The sequence below is a fragment of the Choloepus didactylus genome, chromosome 1 (assembly GCF_015220235.1).
Source record: "Choloepus didactylus isolate mChoDid1 chromosome 1, mChoDid1.pri, whole genome shotgun sequence".
Taxonomy (NCBI): domain Eukaryota; kingdom Metazoa; phylum Chordata; class Mammalia; order Pilosa; family Megalonychidae; genus Choloepus; species Choloepus didactylus.
In genome coordinates, this window is record NC_051307.1 from 110,224,135 (window position 1) to 110,241,214 (window position 17,080).

At 40.6% G+C, this 17,080-nt stretch overlaps 2 pseudogenes; both read right to left on the reverse strand.

Annotated features, from left to right (window-relative positions):
* LOC119520658 overlaps positions 1-4,960 on the reverse strand; it is a 58,949-nt pseudogene extending 53,989 nt beyond the window's left edge.
* A 3,167-nt stretch (positions 4,961-8,127) lies between these two features.
* On the reverse strand, positions 8,128-11,457 carry LOC119520765 (annotated as a pseudogene).
* Positions 11,458-17,080: the final 5,623 nt, after the last annotated feature.

Consider the following 17,080-nt stretch of genomic DNA (forward strand, 5'->3'; position numbering starts at 1 on the left):
AATGGATGTGTACAGGGGAAGGCAAGCGGGTAGCCTATGTACACATGGGAAAACTGTAAAAGCTATCTGATTTTATTACTATTGCTCATAGACTGCAAATCTACACATATCAAGAGTCAGATAATTCTTTGACTCTAAATTAACACTATCAGCTCAGATCATCTGTTGAGGTCAACAAGGAAACTCAGCACACTGGCTGCAAGGTTTACTGAGTTATACAAAAAAGAACAAAATTATGTTTCATTCCCAGCCTTTCAGTCCAGAACTGAAAGTATTACTACAAAAAAGGTATTCCCTCCAGAGTCAACATCCATGAGTGACATACCATGGATCTACTTAAGTTTAAATCTGTATTAGCACTCATATGCAAAACAGTCCCCAAAGTTCAAAGACCACGAGACTTTAGAAGTGACACAAAATAAAAGGAACTTGCTTGGAAGACTACAGCAGGATATCCACCCAGTTACAAGAAGTCTTATCAAAAAAACCTATCCCCTTGTGAATTTCACCTCAAAAGAAAAAAAAAAAAGTAACCCAAAGGAAGACGCAGCCCTGAAAAAAATGAAAAAATATAACTCAAAATACCTTGAAAAGCAATGTGAATGTATGTTTAAAAGATGACTAAAAAAGATACATTTTCTGAATATATGTTTAAAAAATGACTAAAAGATATATATTTTCATAAGACTGCCTAGGATTAGATTAATAATGAATTCTAATCAAACTACAACCCAGAACCCATGAAGCTCGAAGACAGTTGTATAAAAATGTAGCTTATGAGGGGTGACAATGGGATTGGGAATGCCATAAGGACCAAACTCCACTTTGTCTAGTTTATGGATGGATGTGTAGAAAAGTAGGGGAAGGAAACAAACAGACAAAGGTACCCAGTGTTCTTTTTTACTTCAATTGCTCTTTTTCACTCTAATTATTATTCTTGTTATTTTTGTGTGTGTGCTAATGAAGGTGTCAGGGATTGATTTAGGTGATGAATGTACAACTATGTAATGGTACTGTAAACAATCGAAAGTACAATTTGTTTTGTATGACTGTGTGGTATGTGAATATATCTCAATAAAATGATGATTAAAAAAAATAATGAATTCTAGTATTTCCAGTTCTTACTAGTTACTAAAAATCAATTTACAAGCAACATGCTTATTTTTTGCTCCTTTACCAAACAGAAAATTCTAGCTTCAATTCTATGGCGGTGGCAGAGGGATTGAGAAAATTAAAACTGCCATCCAAATAACATACTTTTCAAATGGCAGAACTCCCAACTGTACCAGAAAGTTTCTATTAACCAATACAGTCTTCACTGATACAATTTTCAGTACTTTCAAATACATGGCATTAAGATTCAGAACCTAATATAGGCCTGACAAACAAGTCCTTATGTTCCAGAACAAAGGCCTCAAGTCCCACTCAATTTCCAGTAACAATGTTTTCAGAGAACAATAATAAGGGTTTAGTTTCCTGCATGTTTTTGCATTTAACACTGTAGTAAAAAAAACTGGATTAGAAATTCGTAAAATTGTTTGGCATTCCCCAGGAGCCAATTTTTGAAAGTTTGCTGAAAACAATCCACAAAACCCTCTTTCCCAAACTGTGATTACCAATCTCCAATCTATGCATAAGAGCAATCTTTTTTTTTTTATTTTGAAATAAATTCAAAGTTATAGGAACAGTTGCAAAAACAATACTAACCCCATACACAGAATTCCATCATACCCTGACCCCCCTCCCCCAATAGCTCAATCCACCCACTTTAACATGCTGTCACATCGCTATTTCTTTCCCTCCCTCCCTCACTCCCTCCCTATCTATCATCCATCATCTATTGCTCTGTCTTCTGAACACATGAGAGCTAGCTGCACACATCCTTGAACATACACTATAATTCACGTATATACTTCCCATGAACAAGAACATTCTTTTATGCAATCCCATTAAGCACAGCTAAGAAGTACAAGAGATTCAACAATGATACAAAGCTTACATTCTATATTTCCTTTACCTTATGTCTCAACTGTGTCCCTTTGAGACACCTGTCCTCTATCCTCCAATCCCATCCAAGTTCATCCTTGGCATTCAATCGTCATCTATTGAGACTGTCTTTCTCTCTTTCTTTTTTTTTTTTTTCCAGTTGTGGAAACATATATACAGCCTAAATCTTCCCATTCCACCCCCTCCCTAGCCTTCCATTAGTGGGATTAATCACATTTAGAATGTTGTAATGCTCTTTCCCACCATCCATTACTAGAAATTTCCCTTCACCTCAAACAGCAACTCCACCCTCATTTCTTAACTCCCCATTGCCCCTTCCCCCATTTCTCTTAACCCAAACTCTACAATTCATCTCTGTAGTTATATTCTCTGGTAATTTCTTTGTGTTTACTGTGGGGCTTAAAATTAACCTCTTAAATCCATATCAATCTTGTTTTTCTTTGATACTACCTTCACTTCAATAGGACACATAAACTATGTTTCCATACTCCTTCATTCCCCCACCTTTATATAGTCGTCTAAAATTACATATTTTACATTGAGTTCAAAACCACTGATTTGTCATTAGAGTTTGTGTATTTTATATCATGTAGGATGTAAATAGTGGAGTTACAGTTCAAAAATTATTGACTTCTATTTGTATTCCATTGTGGTTGGAGAATGTGCTTTGAGTATATTCATTTTTTTCTTAAATTTCTTGAGGCTTGTTTTATGTCCCAGCTTATGGTCCCTTCTGGAGAAAGATCTGTGATCACTAGAGAAAAATGAGTGTACTGGTGATTTGAGAAGTAAGGTACTATATATGTCTGTTAAAATTCTCTATATCACTTTCTCCTTTCTTTGTTTCTCTGTTGGTAGGGCTCCTGTTAGAATCTGAAGTAGGGCAGGTCTTTTACTGGCAAAGTCTCTCAGCATTTGTTTGTCTGTGAAAAATTTAAGCTCTCCCTCAAATCTGAAGGAGAGTTTTGCTGGATAAACTATTCTTGGTTGGAAATTTTTCTCTCTCAGAATTTTAAATATGTCACGCCACTGCCTTCTCGCCTCCATGGTGGCCGCTGAGTGGTCACAACTTAGTCTTACGTTGTTTCCTTTGTATGTGGTGAATTGCTTTTCTCTTGCTGCTTTCAGAACTTGCTCCTTCTCTTCAGTATTTGAGAGTCTGATCAGAATATGTCTCGGAGTGGGTTTATTTGGATTTATTCTATTTGGAATTGGCTGGGCATTTATGTTTTGTGTATTTATATTGTGTATAAGGTTGGGGAAGTTTTCCCCAACAATTTCTTTGAATACTCTTTCTAGACCTTTACCCTTCTCTTCCCCTTCTGGGACACCAATGAGTCTTAAGTTTGGACGTTTTATTTAATCTATCGTATCCCTGAGATCCATTTTGATTTTTTCAATTTTTTTCTCCATTCTTTCTTTTGTTCTTTCATTTTCTGTTCTGTGGACTTCTAGGACACTGAGATGTTGTTCAGCTTCCTCTATTCTTGTATTGTGAATATCCAGAGTCTTTTTAATTTGGCCAACAGTTTCTTTTATTTCCATAAGATCTTCTATTTTTTTATTTACTCTTGCAATGTCTTCTTTATGCTCTTCTAGGGTCTTCTTTATGTCTCTTATATCCTGGACCATGGTCTTCTTGATGTCCTTTAAATCCTTTGCCATGTTTTCGTTCCTCGATTGTAGTTCTTTGATTAATTGTGCGAGGTACTGTGTCTCTTCTGATAACTTGATATGTGTGTTTGGAGTTAGATTTTCCATATCATCTGGTTTTATCATATGCATTGAGAGTTTCTGTTGTTTTTGGCCTCTTGGCATTTGCTTTGCTTGATAGGGTTCTTTCAAGTTGTAAAAAAAAATACCTGTCTAATTTTTCAGAAACACAGTTTGGTAGCGTACATTTTCTCTAACTAACCAGCAGATGGCGTTTGTGAGTCACCTATACCCCTCAAGTCAGTTCTCCACCTTGTCCCTGTGGTGTGTGGGGAAATGTTTCTTGTGGGGTTCAGTTGGAGAACTCAGTTTGGGTGTGTTGCTGGAGCTGTCCGCCCTGAATGTGGGGTGTGTGTACGGGTGGCCAGGGAGGGAGGACAGCTTTAATATTCAAATCCCCCAGGTACCTGGAGATTCAAGGCCGCGGCAAGAGTCTAAGCCTTTATTTCATTTCAGCCCCAGACCCTCTTTCTCGCTGTCCCACAAACCACCAGACTTGGCGTAGTGTCCCTGGGTTCTCCGAGTGGGTCCCCCCGCCCAGCTGTGATCCTCCAGGACCTCTGCTGAGGGAATGCCGTGCTACGTCAGAGGGCACACTGTCCCTCAAGGGAAGCCCCAGGCCACCAGGCCATGCTGGGGTGCTTTCAGCCTGATGCAAATATGGCCGAACGGGGCGTCTCAACACCCCCCTCCTTGCACAGTTCCTCCTTCCCAGCTCTAGGACAACTGGCGGGGCTCTGGGCTGCGGGCATGGCCCCGGGCAGGAGTTTATCCAGCTCTCCGGGGAGCCAGCTGCTAGCCGCGGGGTTTCTTTCTGCTTCCGGTTCTCCCCTCCGTTCCCCCGGCCCCAAGTGTATCTGTAGCGGGCTATCTTCCAGGCCAGACACTGAGAGGCCGGCCCAGCCCCCTCTTGCTGTGTTTTACTGCGTGGTTCCCACTATCACAGCTGCAGCTTCTCCTGGGATTTTCCCTTTTTTTTTTTTTTTTTAAAGAGCCTGTCGGTCTCCAAATGCCAAACCCTGGCTTCCCCAGACCGCCGCATGGCTGTGGGTCTTCCAGCCAGCTTACTCACTTGTTTCAGAATGCAGACTCTTGGTTTCACCAAGTATATGGCCCCTGGGAACTAGCAGACCTTGTCCAGCTGGCGCATCGCTGTAACCGGTATTCTGGGTCTCTTTCTGGTTTTTATCTAGTGTTTTTCATGGAGGTGTTTTTTTGCCCTGTCTCACCTAGCCGCCATCTTAGTTTCTTCAAGAGCAATCTTTTTATAAATACTATAAAAGATAACTTAAGTAAAATGTACACATGAATATTAAAACTTGTTGTTAGATTTATCTAGCTTTATCATTGACAACTTAAAACACAAATATTTGCAGCTTGATCTTCTATTGACAACGACCATCCGAGCCTAGTACTCAGCATCACTTAATTTCCATTCACACACACAAAACACACACCATATAATACAACTTACTCCTCATGTATTGGGAATCTTCTGTTCCCACAAATCTTTGGCCTCCCAATCAATTACTTTCAAACATCTTTTAACTAAAACTTCACTTCCAGGTGTTTAACAGAAGTTTTTTTTAACCCTTCCTTCATCAATGCTTTTCCTGATCTTTCAAGCTATACTGCCAAAATCTGGAACCAGCTTCAAAGATATCACCAAATAAAAAGAAAATAAATGAAATATTAAGGAGGTTATTCCAGAATAAGACATGGGGGGTTAGAATTAGTCAAGATTCCCTATTGAAATCATACTTTATTTTACATCATTGCCAAAAATCTTATGATAGAATCTTTCATATACTTTGACGACTGACCAAAGAACTTAAAAAAAGTTGAGGAGTACATACCCTTTTTCATACAAGGTGTCCCTTAGAACACCAGAATAGTTGCAATTCATTTGAGGCCTCACCTGTAGAAAAAGACTGTCATAGGGACAGCCAGGAAACCCACTAATTTGTGGAGAACTCTGAGAAACTCTGAGAAAATGTGATTTTTTTTTTTCACCAGCCGTTTTCACTGAGTTTGTAGGATTCAGTGCAGCTGGTCTGCCAGCACTCACACTACCTCTCTCTCACCCTAGGCTTGCCATGTAATAGCTATGGCTTTGGAATTTCACAAGTGATATTCCATATAACTTGAAGGAATAATAATGTTTCCTAATTCCAGGTTTGCAGTTCCTTTTTCACTTGAGTAGCCAGGACACTAACCATCTACGAAAAAAAGTTAACCTCAAAGATATGATTTAGCATTTCACAGTTACGAAGTAGCCTTACCATAACTTAAATGGTGGAACTGCAACCCATAACATTCTTTGGAATTTGCTCTATAGCTACTTGTTAAATTGTACTTTGAAAGTTATCACCTTTCTGTATATATGTTATATTTCACAGTAAGGAAATAACCATGTGCTGGTTTGAATGTATTGTGTCTCCCAAAATGCCATTATCTTTGATGCAATCTTATGTGGGCAGATGTTTTAGTGTTGATTAGATTGTAATTCTTTGAGTGTTTCCGTGGAGATGTGCCCCACCCAACAATGGGTGATGACTCTGATTGGATAATTTCCATGGAGGTGTTACCCCACCCATTCAGGGTGGGTCTAAATTAAATCACTGGAGACACATAAATGAGCTGACAAACAGAAGGAATTCAGTGCAGCTGAGAGTGACATTTTGAATAGGAGCTACAGCCAAGAGGGACACTTTGAAGAATGCACAGAAGATGAGAGAGTAGCTGCAGATGAGAGACAGTTTGAATATGGCTGTTGAAAGCAGACTTTTGCTCCAGAGAAGCTAAGAGAGGGCAAATGCCCCAAGAGCAACTGAGAGTGACATTTTTGAAGAACTGCAGCCTAGAGAGGAATGTCCTGGGAGAAAGCAATTTTGAAACCAGAACTTTGGAGCAGACACCACCCATGTGCCTTCCCAGCTAACAGAGGTTTTCCAGATACCATTGGCCATCCTCCAGTGAAGGTACCCGATTGCTGATGTGTTACCTTGGACACTTTATGGCCTTAAGACTGTAACTGTGTAACCAAATAAACCCCTCTTTATAAAAGCCAATCCATTTCTGGTGTTTTGCATTCCGGCAGCATTAACAAACTAGAACAAACTGAAATTGTGGAACTGTAACCCGTAACATTCTTTGAAATTTGCCCTCTAACTACTTGTTAAATCATACTTTGAAAGTTATCACTTTTCTGTATATATATTTCACAATAAAAATGTAAAAAAAATAGAAAAAATAACAAAAAGAATACCCAGATTTACTTATTTAAAAAAAAGAGAGACACATTTAAATTGAAGAAAAATTCTCCCAACAATGGACAGTGTATTAGTTCAGGTATTCACTTCTGGAGTTTTGGTCAATATTTATTTGTATATGTTAGTCATCATAAAAACTGATTTTGGTAGGATTTTGTGTGTGTGTGTGTCTGTGCATGCTTTAATGGCTACAGATATTGCACATTTTTTAAAAACTATGCAGTTAAAACTTTTTAGAAATAGCATTTGTGTTTAACAGTAACACTTTATTCATATATATGGATGTTTATTTTGGCCTCCTTGGAGGGATGCTTTCAGGTTTGTTTGCAAAAGGTCAGTTTTCTTTGCTGCAATTTTCTTTTCTGCAGAATATTAGTGTGTGCAAGTTTGTAAGCAAATGAAACGTGCAGGTTTGATCCATAGGTTTGATTTTCACATATCTTCCTACCTCTAAAAAATTTAAAGTGCTAACCTTATATAAAGCAGGCAAAGTTTTCAAGTAATTTGCTATTAAGTATGCTAATTTTTATTGAGCTATAAAAAGAACTAAGAATAAACTAAAACACAAAAATAGAATAGTGAAAAAACTGACAAGTTATAGTTGGACAGACTGCTATTATACCATCTTGCCTTTCTTATTTCAATTAAATGTAAAAACTCACAAATTTTAGGTTTCTGCTGGGTTAGTACATTAACTCTCTTAGATTTGCTAACTTCTACCACAATCAAATGATACATAAAACATTATAAGGAAAACAGTGCCATTGAAAAATTAACATGTCACTAATTAAAGCAATCTTTAAAATAAAAGGTTGTCTACTACTGTAAATGACTATAAAATGTAATAGATCTTAAAAAGTAAGAACTGTGCTCTTGTCCAAAGCTTAATTACTCCTGCCCTTTAGCCGCTTTTTCAAGGAAATAGGCATTAACCACATGGCGACTGAGGTGTTTGCTGTAATCTTTTTCCTTTCTAAAAGAATGCTCACAAAAAGTACAAGGAACATCTCCCTAAGCCACTTGGAAAGCCAAGGCTGCTTCTGCATTTTTTTCTACTAGTTTCTTGTGGCCCTGGCCAAGTCCCATTCAATCCAGAATCATCACCACCCTATAACATGTTGTCACTTAGGTGGCTTCAATCGTGACTGTGGATGCCTTCATCTTTCTCAATTTCCTGAGACTCATTCACTGCTGTGGTAACAGAAGGTGATGCCAGAGCAGTTTTAGACATTGCTTCTCCTTTTTCTGTTGGTGGGGGAAGAAACAGTGGGGAATTGCTTCTGCAACTGCTGAGTCTTTACCAGCAAGATTATCTGTTGTGTTCTGATCCATTTCACAAAGCATAGTGTCAGCCTGACACTTACCATCTAAAATTTTATGCTCTGGCATATTCTTCAAGTTCTGTTCAGAGAATGAAATACTGTTCGATTCCTCAGTACTAGCATCAAGACCAGTTATACCTTTACCTGCCTCTTCCATTTTCTGAAGAGGGGCTTTTTAATTCCTTCTTCTTCAGAGCATAATTTTTTATCTTTTGATTCCTCTTCATTTTTAAGTTTTCCTTTGGCAGTGGTGGTGATAGTGGTAGGAGATCCTGTGCACACGTACTTTCTTTTAGAACCTTTGTAAATAGGCAGTAAACCAACTTCAATAAGTACTTGCTCGTTCGGTGCCGTTTCACTCTGCCTGCCAGTCATTCCCATTTTATTATCTTTTGGATGAGGAGGCCTTCTGGGGATCAGCTCTATCTGAGGAGGAAGCTCCATGGGAGAAGATTCCATCTGAGCTGACTCCATGAGAAGAGGCTCCAACTGAGCCACCGCAGCTGAGCAGACTTTGTAGGAGGAGGTGAACAGGGCCCTCATGGCCAGGAGATATCTCAGGAAGCTTGCTTTTTTTCTTTTCTTCTTCTTTTTTTTTTTTACTTGATTTATTTTTCAGAGTTTTCTTCTTTGTACTTTTTCTCATGCAGATATTTTGCTTTTTATTCTCCTCCACACTGCTGTCACCCTTTGGTACTTCTTGACAGTTTCTGGATCTGCTTTCTACCTTCTTTTTCTTTTTTGTCACAGGTTCTTCATCATGCACAGTATCATTAGGAATGGGCTTCAGCTTCCCTCTTCGTTTTGCTTTTCTTGGTTTTACAGGATTTATTTTCTGGATGCACATCCATCTCTTTAGGTTCAGTTTCAGATTTGCGAGTTCTAGTAGTCACTTGAACTACTACTGAGGCATTGCTACAAGGCTTTTTCTCTTTTGAAACATTATCTTTTTTTCTCCACTTTTACAGTTTCTCATTTCTCTTTCCAGCCACATCTCCCTTATTTTTTGTCTGCTGTATTTCTGTTTTATCATTGGTAATATTGTTATTGGGCAAGTCAGGCTTCAGCTTCTTAAGTTCACTTTTGAAACATCCATTGTTTTATAAGGACAAGTAGGATGCTTAGATTTGAAATGATACTGCAGATTACACTTCTTGGAAGCTGCAGTCACAAATGTGGCAATTGAACTGCCGTGGGCTAACATGCAGCTCTATGTGTTTTTTGAAGCTACTTCTATCTGCTGTTGCATTTTCCTAGGAAAATGGTTTCTCAAGTGTTTCCTCCAGGGATACTTGCATGCTATGGTGTACATGCAAATAATGCACCCATAGACTTATTCATTATCCCCACCTCTGATGTGGTGTTTCAGACGTGCAGTTTAGCGATCATATCTGTTGGTATTATAGCCACAGCGGTCGCAGCAAATACGGCCTTTAGAGAAATCTCCCTCTTTTGCAGTGGAAGAACCAGATTCCCTAACTTTTGCTTGCTTCTCCGTTCTTTCTTCCACAAAAAATTTCTTGGCACTGTGACTTCTAATATGACACAAATTATTCTTCCCATTCTGGTATGGTTTACAGCAAAAGGTTTTTGTCTTCAAGTTCTTGCACTTGTCCTCTGCTCCAGGTGTTTCAGTAGGAAGATATTTATTTGAGCTTTAAATTTCTGGGGCAGCAGATAACCTCAAATACAGGCTGTGGTTCTACAACACTGAGTTCCAGACTTCCCAGTTTCAAGTTTTCCATTCCATTAGCTTCACCTTTTATTTCAGGAGATTCTTCAAGTCCTTCTTCATCACTATCTGAAAGTTGTTATCTCCAACAGGTATCAATTTTGCCCTCTTTCTTCACCAACTACGTAATCACACAACAGCCATTTACTTCTCCAGTCAAGGCAACATTTGCCAACATGATAAGCTGAGGGGTGGCAGCTCAGCTTTGGAGAGGTCATGCTAGCCATACATGTTGTTTGGCAAGGCCATGCCAATGTTGGTGCTGCCAGTGAACAGTGCTCCCCGTGAACAGTGCTCCCCCTACAGAAGACTATCCCACTACCTGGGTCAAGTCTGTGTTCTGGACCACCAGCAACTTTGTTTGCATTATACTCAACTTGGCCTACTTGCCTAGTGGAAGCCATTACAAGATCACCTCTTGAAAACATGTCCGACTTTTAAATGGTCTTTACTACATTACTTTCAAATTTAAAAGGTACTATTCTCAAACTAAGTGTTCTCTTACAAGTTAGAAAATGCAAAGTGACAGGTAACAGTAAAAAACAAAGTTAAACCCAAAATACAAAAAGTAATCCGTTTCACCCAAGTTTATAAACACAAGCCGATTTGGTAACATGTACCAAGAAAAGTTGGAATCAAAATGCCAACTCAGAAAACAAACTGACCACAAAAGCTTTCCCAGAACTTAGGAGCCCAGGCTACTTGGTATTTACTCAACCATCTACTTTCCTAATTCCCCCAGATCTCTATTATCACCCCCACTACAGTAATTTTAACATTTTTGTCCCGAAGGCCGTCCAAGCAGAGCCCGAAAGCCCAACGTCTTGCACGCATTCCCATGAGCTGCTGCCGCCAGCGCCTGCCTCGTTGGCGGCCTTCCTGACTAAAATAAGCATTAGCCCATTTTCTCAAAACACCAAACACAAAGCAGCTTTTGCAAACTCGGGGGCTCTTGCCTCCTCTCTGCTCGGCCCGCTCGCTGCACACATCTACACACCAACTCGTGGGAGCTGCCCCAACACGCGCCCCAAATCTTTTCCTGTGCCCCCAACCCCCCAACACTCAAATCGGGGTGAACAACTCGAGGTGCCGTTGGGTGGGACCAAGTCTTTCCCAGGTCCAGGTAACCCTCTCCCCGGCCCACGGGCCCGAGTCTAGGAAGAAGTATAATTACCGAAAAGCGGGCTTCCCGGTTCCACCAACCACAACCCAACTTCTTCCGCGGGCGCCCTTCCGCAGTCGTCCTGCCCAGAGCGCGGGAGATACCCCCACCCCCACGCGCTCCCGCCGCCGCCCGCGCACCCCGGAAGTTTGCGAGCTTCACTCCCCTATGCATCTGGTGGGACACACACCCGGCCTCACCAGCGGGGCTCACCAGCGACCGAGAAGTTTTAAAAATAGACTCCCACATGGCATCTCAGACCAATCAAATTAGAATCTCTGGGGCTGGGGTCCGGGCCTCAGTGATTTTTAAAGCTCCCCAAGTGATTCCAATGTGCTGACGAAAATGGGAAACATTGCCTATTGCTTAGCAAGAAGAGACAGAAGGTGGTCCGAGTATTAAAGGCTGCCCAGTCCTTGAAGGATGTGAATTATATCTTCATTTCTTTTTCCATCCATCACACTTAGGCCAAGCGTGTGACAGAAGCTCAACATATATTTGTGGAATTGGATTGGGTTTTTAAAAAAATGCCCAGATTGTCATTTCCTCCCTCAGCTATTTCACTCACTGTGTGAAGATATGTGAAAAGCAAGTTCATAATCAAGGGCTCAAACCCACATTTTCCCCGTCTCCATATTCTCATTGCAACACAGGGTATCTTTTTTAGAATTTGTACAATTAATGAATCTAGTTTGAAAAAGAAGCTCCCTCCTCTCTCCAGCGCTGCTCTGCATCTTCTTGCCCGTTGGTCTCCCCAGTCCTGCAGCTGATTGGAGCCTGGGAATGGGGACAGGCCAGAGCTTCAGGGAGGAGGCCGTGCCATTTTAGGAGCTGCAGTTCCTGGGATGAGCCCAGTGCATGCCACCCCTTCAGGGAGTTTCATCCACTGACCAAATTTGATTCCCAAACTCGCTTAGGTTTCCAAAGCTTTCTTTATCATTATATTGAAACAATATATTTTTAAAAGATTTTGAGATGCTCCTCTTATTAATACAGGTGCTTACTTAGTTCCAGATAAATACGGAGCCCCCCCCACCCCCTTTTTTGAATGTGTTGTAGCTTTATATGAAGCTAATGGAGCAAAGCAATGCTCAAACGTCAAATTAAACTGCACAGCTCTGTAATCACTCAGACTGACATGGCATAAAAGGATAATTAGTAGTTCATTACATGGAACATTGTTTGTTCAGCTAAATTGATTTCTCAGCTGCCCATGTTTTCTGTTTACTTAGTAAGCGCTCCACTGCACATTTTTATTTGAGAGCTAGGAAATCCCTTCCCCTGAACTTTTTTTTTTTTTTTTTATTAGTGTAGTTCTAAAATACAATTTACTTGAGCTGGGTGCACCTTCGAATGACACACAGGTGTACAGTCACAATCATGAGTGTGGATTGGTGCATAGAACATAAAACCGGCTGTGGTTAGAAACCTATGAGACTCTACCAAAAGGCCAGAACATACCTGGTGGCTTTGTACCTGGAAATGCTTTTGAGGCTTTATGCTTTTCAACTTGACAGTGTACTCCCCTTCAGAAAGGGAGGAGGGGAGAGAAATTGGAATAGACACCTTATCCTTTGCTATTCAAAGTGGAAATTTTCCAACTTAGATTTCTTAAACCCTTCATGCTGCCTGTTAATGCCAACGGTAGGGTTTAGGAAAAAAGGCTAAATGCGGATTTTAAAACTTTCTGAACTTGGTACCTTATAAAGATACTGTGAGTTTTCTAGGTTGGTACAGCACAGCTATCCATAGAAAAACTCCACCCTACCCCCCCCCCCACACACACCCCTGCTCAGGCTGCTTCCATGTCCTCTGTGCTTTCTCCTTCATAGAGAGTGAGGCATCCCCATAGTTTTTCTGGCTCAACGTAGGCATTTAGATGTGGGGTCTATGATACTATTGGCATCTACCACCTACTTCACAGCTCACCCAGATTTTTCTATTGGCTTGCTTAGCTCTGCTTGCACACCTTGGAGTTTTGACAGTCACCAAGAGAGGTGAGAAACCATTTCTACAGAACGTTCAAATTTTGGGCACATTATGAAATATAAATCTGGGCAGCAGGACAGGCTGAGAGTTCTGTCACAAAGAAGTTTATTTTCCCAAAAGTTCTTAACGTTAATTAGGTTTGGCTAATCCTTGGAGGAACTTAGAAATCTGCTGTTTAAAATTAAACATTTTCATCCTCTGCTTGTAGAGGAAAGGTATTAAATGGAGAAGGTGAGTTATTGTGAGGAGAGGGGAGGCCTTTTGAAGTTGGGAAGAGAAAAGTTCAGTGGCTCACCCTGGTTAGGCAGTCTTTCAAAATACATGTGTGTAGGTGAGGTGCACACTAGTGGGACTAAAGACTGTATTGAATTCCACTACAACCAAGTTCTGGGTTTCTTTCCTTGGCCCATAGAACATTAGCAGGCTCCTATAACATACAAACAGCATATTGAACAAGCATCTATCATTTACCAATATTAGTGGGAAGAATGGAGCCCACATGAATGAATCCATATGTAATCCTTGTTCCCGTTTGCTAATGCTGTCATTTTGCATAACACCAGAAATGGATTGACTTTTATAAAGGGGGGTTTATTTGGTTACAAAGTTACAGTCTTAAGGCCATAAAGTGTCCAAGGTAACACATCAGCAATCGAGTACCTTCAATGGAGGATGGCCAATGGTGTCCGGAAAACCTCTGTTAGCTGGGAAGGCACGTGGCTGGCGTCTGCTTGCTCCCAGGTTGCGTTTCAAAATGGCATTCTCCAAAGTATCAGCTTTCAAGGCCTTCTTCAAAATGTCTCTGTAAACTGCAGCACTAAGTTCCTTCTGTTTGTCAACTCTTTTATATGGCTCTAGTGATTTAATTAAGACCCATCCTCAATGGATGGGGTAATACTTCCATGGAAAGTATCCGATCAAAGGTCTTGCCCACAGTTGATATAGCCACATCTCCGTGGAAACACTGCATCAAAGGATACCAACCTAACCAACATTAATATATCTGCCCCTATGAGATTGGAACAAAGAACATGGCATTTTGGGAGACATAATCCATTGAAACTGGCACAATCCCCAAGGCTCATCTTGGCCTTTTAATTTAAACTTCTTCCCTAGCAACATTGTTAGATTGAATTCAGAGTTGAAGGTATACTCAGAGGAAGAGAATTCCAGGATTTGAAGAGAGCTTAGACATATTACACTTGTATCCTCAATATGCAAAAACCCAGCAGAAATTACAAAGTTCCATTTTAAAGATTTTTCTTTCTGTAAAGAAAATGATTTGGGAGGGGGGGTGGTGGTTCAAAATCCTGGGCAGGCCATTCTTTCACAAGCTTTGAATTTAGATAGCAGTCAGTCGGCAGAACTATGATTCCCCTATATATAAGGGGGACCCTTGTTCTGTTGGAGACAGTAATGATAATGAATGTGACTGCCATGAACTGAAGTCCTTCCATGCACGCCTGGCACTCTGCTGTGTGTTTTACACATGCCTCCCAACTCTAATTGTAGGCTTCCTTTCCCTTCTTGGGTGAATCCCAGTTTTCCAGGTTAAGGCAGTATAGAAGACTGCGTTTTATTCCTGAGCACTACTTGGCACCTGGATATGCTCTTAACATCCTGCAAATGCCCTGGTTTATCTTCACCAGTGTGTGGACCTTTGGGCTCCCTTTTGTTATCCTCATCTCATTTCTCCTGTTGCCATTTTCCTTAATTGGCAATCAGATTAGCTATTGCCAATACCCACCCCCAACCCCCACCACTAATGTGGATAGTGCTCAAGAATACAGGTCCCTTTATATACAGGGGAATCACAGTTCTTCACACTGACTGCTTTCTAAATTCAAAGCCTATGAAAGAATAGCCTGACCAGGATTTTGACTCCCCAAATCACTTTCTTTACAGGAAAATAAAATCCTTATAAAATAGAAGTTTGCAATTTCTGCTGGGTTTTGCATACTGAGGATATAACTGTAATATGTCTATGCTTTCTTCAAATCTCAGGGCTCTCTTCCTCTGAGTATACCTTCAACTCTGGTTCCAGAATCTAACAATGTGGGCTCAAGCATAGCCCAATTTTCCAACCCGATGCTGGTAAAGGCAAGATGTATGTAAATAGTCCTCCTCAACTTGCTCATGCAGGGATTTGTTTGGCTGTCAGAAATGATTATCTGGGTGTTTTGCTGCAACTTCTGGGTTTCTGGGCTTTTTTCGCTAACTCTTCTAAGCTGCCTAAGAGACCCATGAATTACTTCTCTAAAGGCCAATCCTGGACTCCTATACCTGCCCCCTCAATCACAGACTGCCTTTAGCACTCTTGCATTGGTCCAGGTCACAGATTAAGATTCTGCCTAGATGGCCCTTTTGGATTTCTGACTGCCTACCATTGCTGTAGTCCCTTCTTAGTTTCCTTGATGTCAAATCCCCTTATTTTTCTTCTTTCTCACTGTTTCATTTCCTCTTCCCAGCCTTTAAGGGTTGGAGAGCCCAAGGTTTAGTCTTATGCTCATCTCTTTTCTTTTCTTTTTTCTCTTTATTTCCTTTACTTCTGAATCTAGGCACTCTCTTAAGGTGTTCTCATTTGGCCTCATGTTTTCAAATCCCATCTGCACACACTGATGTCTCCCCATGTAGTATCTCTGGTCTTGATCTTTCTCCAGAGCTCCAGACTCATCTAGCCAAATGCTAATCAACATTTTGGGGAAAAATAGGCATCTTAAACTTAATCAAGCTTAAAAGGAACTTGCATTTTCTTTCCTGTACCTGTTTTGCTATTTTCTTCTGCTCCTAAGTAAATAGCTGCATCCAGTTGCTGAGGCTAAAATCCTAAGGATCTTCCTTGATTATTTTCTTTCTGTTACTGTCCCATCCAATCCATCAGTGAGTCCTGGTGGTTCTATATTCAAAACATTATTTCAAATGTGTTAACTCCAGCTCCAAGCCCCTGTCATCTCCCCACAACACTAATAGCCTCCTAACTAATCCTCCCTGTTTCTGCTCTTGCCCCCTTATCTATTCTCCACAGAGCAGACAGAGTGCTCTTTTAAAAATAAAATTCAGAATCATGTCATTTTCCAGTTAAAAACTCCTTATGGCATTTTACTGTAGTTAGAATAACATCTAAACCCCTTCACATGGCCTACTGACTCCACCTGATCTAACCTCTCTCACTTTCTGATATAATTTCACACTTTTTTTCTCTTGTTCTCTACCTAGAATGCTTTTCCCCCATAATTTTGCATTCCTGCCTCTGCCTCATCCTTTGGGTTGCAGCTCAAATATCATCTTTTAAGAAAGGCCTTTCCTGAACTCCACCTGAAGTCAGTCTCAATCAGATTACCCTGTTTTACTCCCTCTGTAGCATGAAACTCTGCTTGAAATTAAAAAAAAAAAAGTTTGATCATTGGTGTCTTTATTATCCAACTTTCTCTATGAGTAAGTAAGCTCCAGGAGGGCAGAGACTTGGTTTTGTTCACAACTGTATGTTCTGTGTTTACAACAGTTCCTGACACATAATAGGTGTTCAGTAAATACCTGTTGAATTAATAAATCCAGCATCTTTGTCTAGACTGGAGAAGGGTCCCACCTTGCACCTGTTAACCCATTTCCCTGCTTTTGTCTTCAGGCTGAGATCCTGCCTTGTACAGTTAGGAACTCTGCCCTTAACTCCTGCCTGGCTTCCAGTTCTTTATCCATCATTACTTTAGTAGTTGAATCTCTCAGGCCTTTTCATTCTGCTCTGCCTTGTTCTGTGCAGGTAAGAGACAATGAGTCTACAAAGCTAAGTTGCAATAGTTTGCCCTCTAGTTTCTCACTTGGATCTCTCTCGGTTTTCATCTGTGCTCCAAGCTCTGGACACCTGCTTCAATCATTGCTTCTCAAA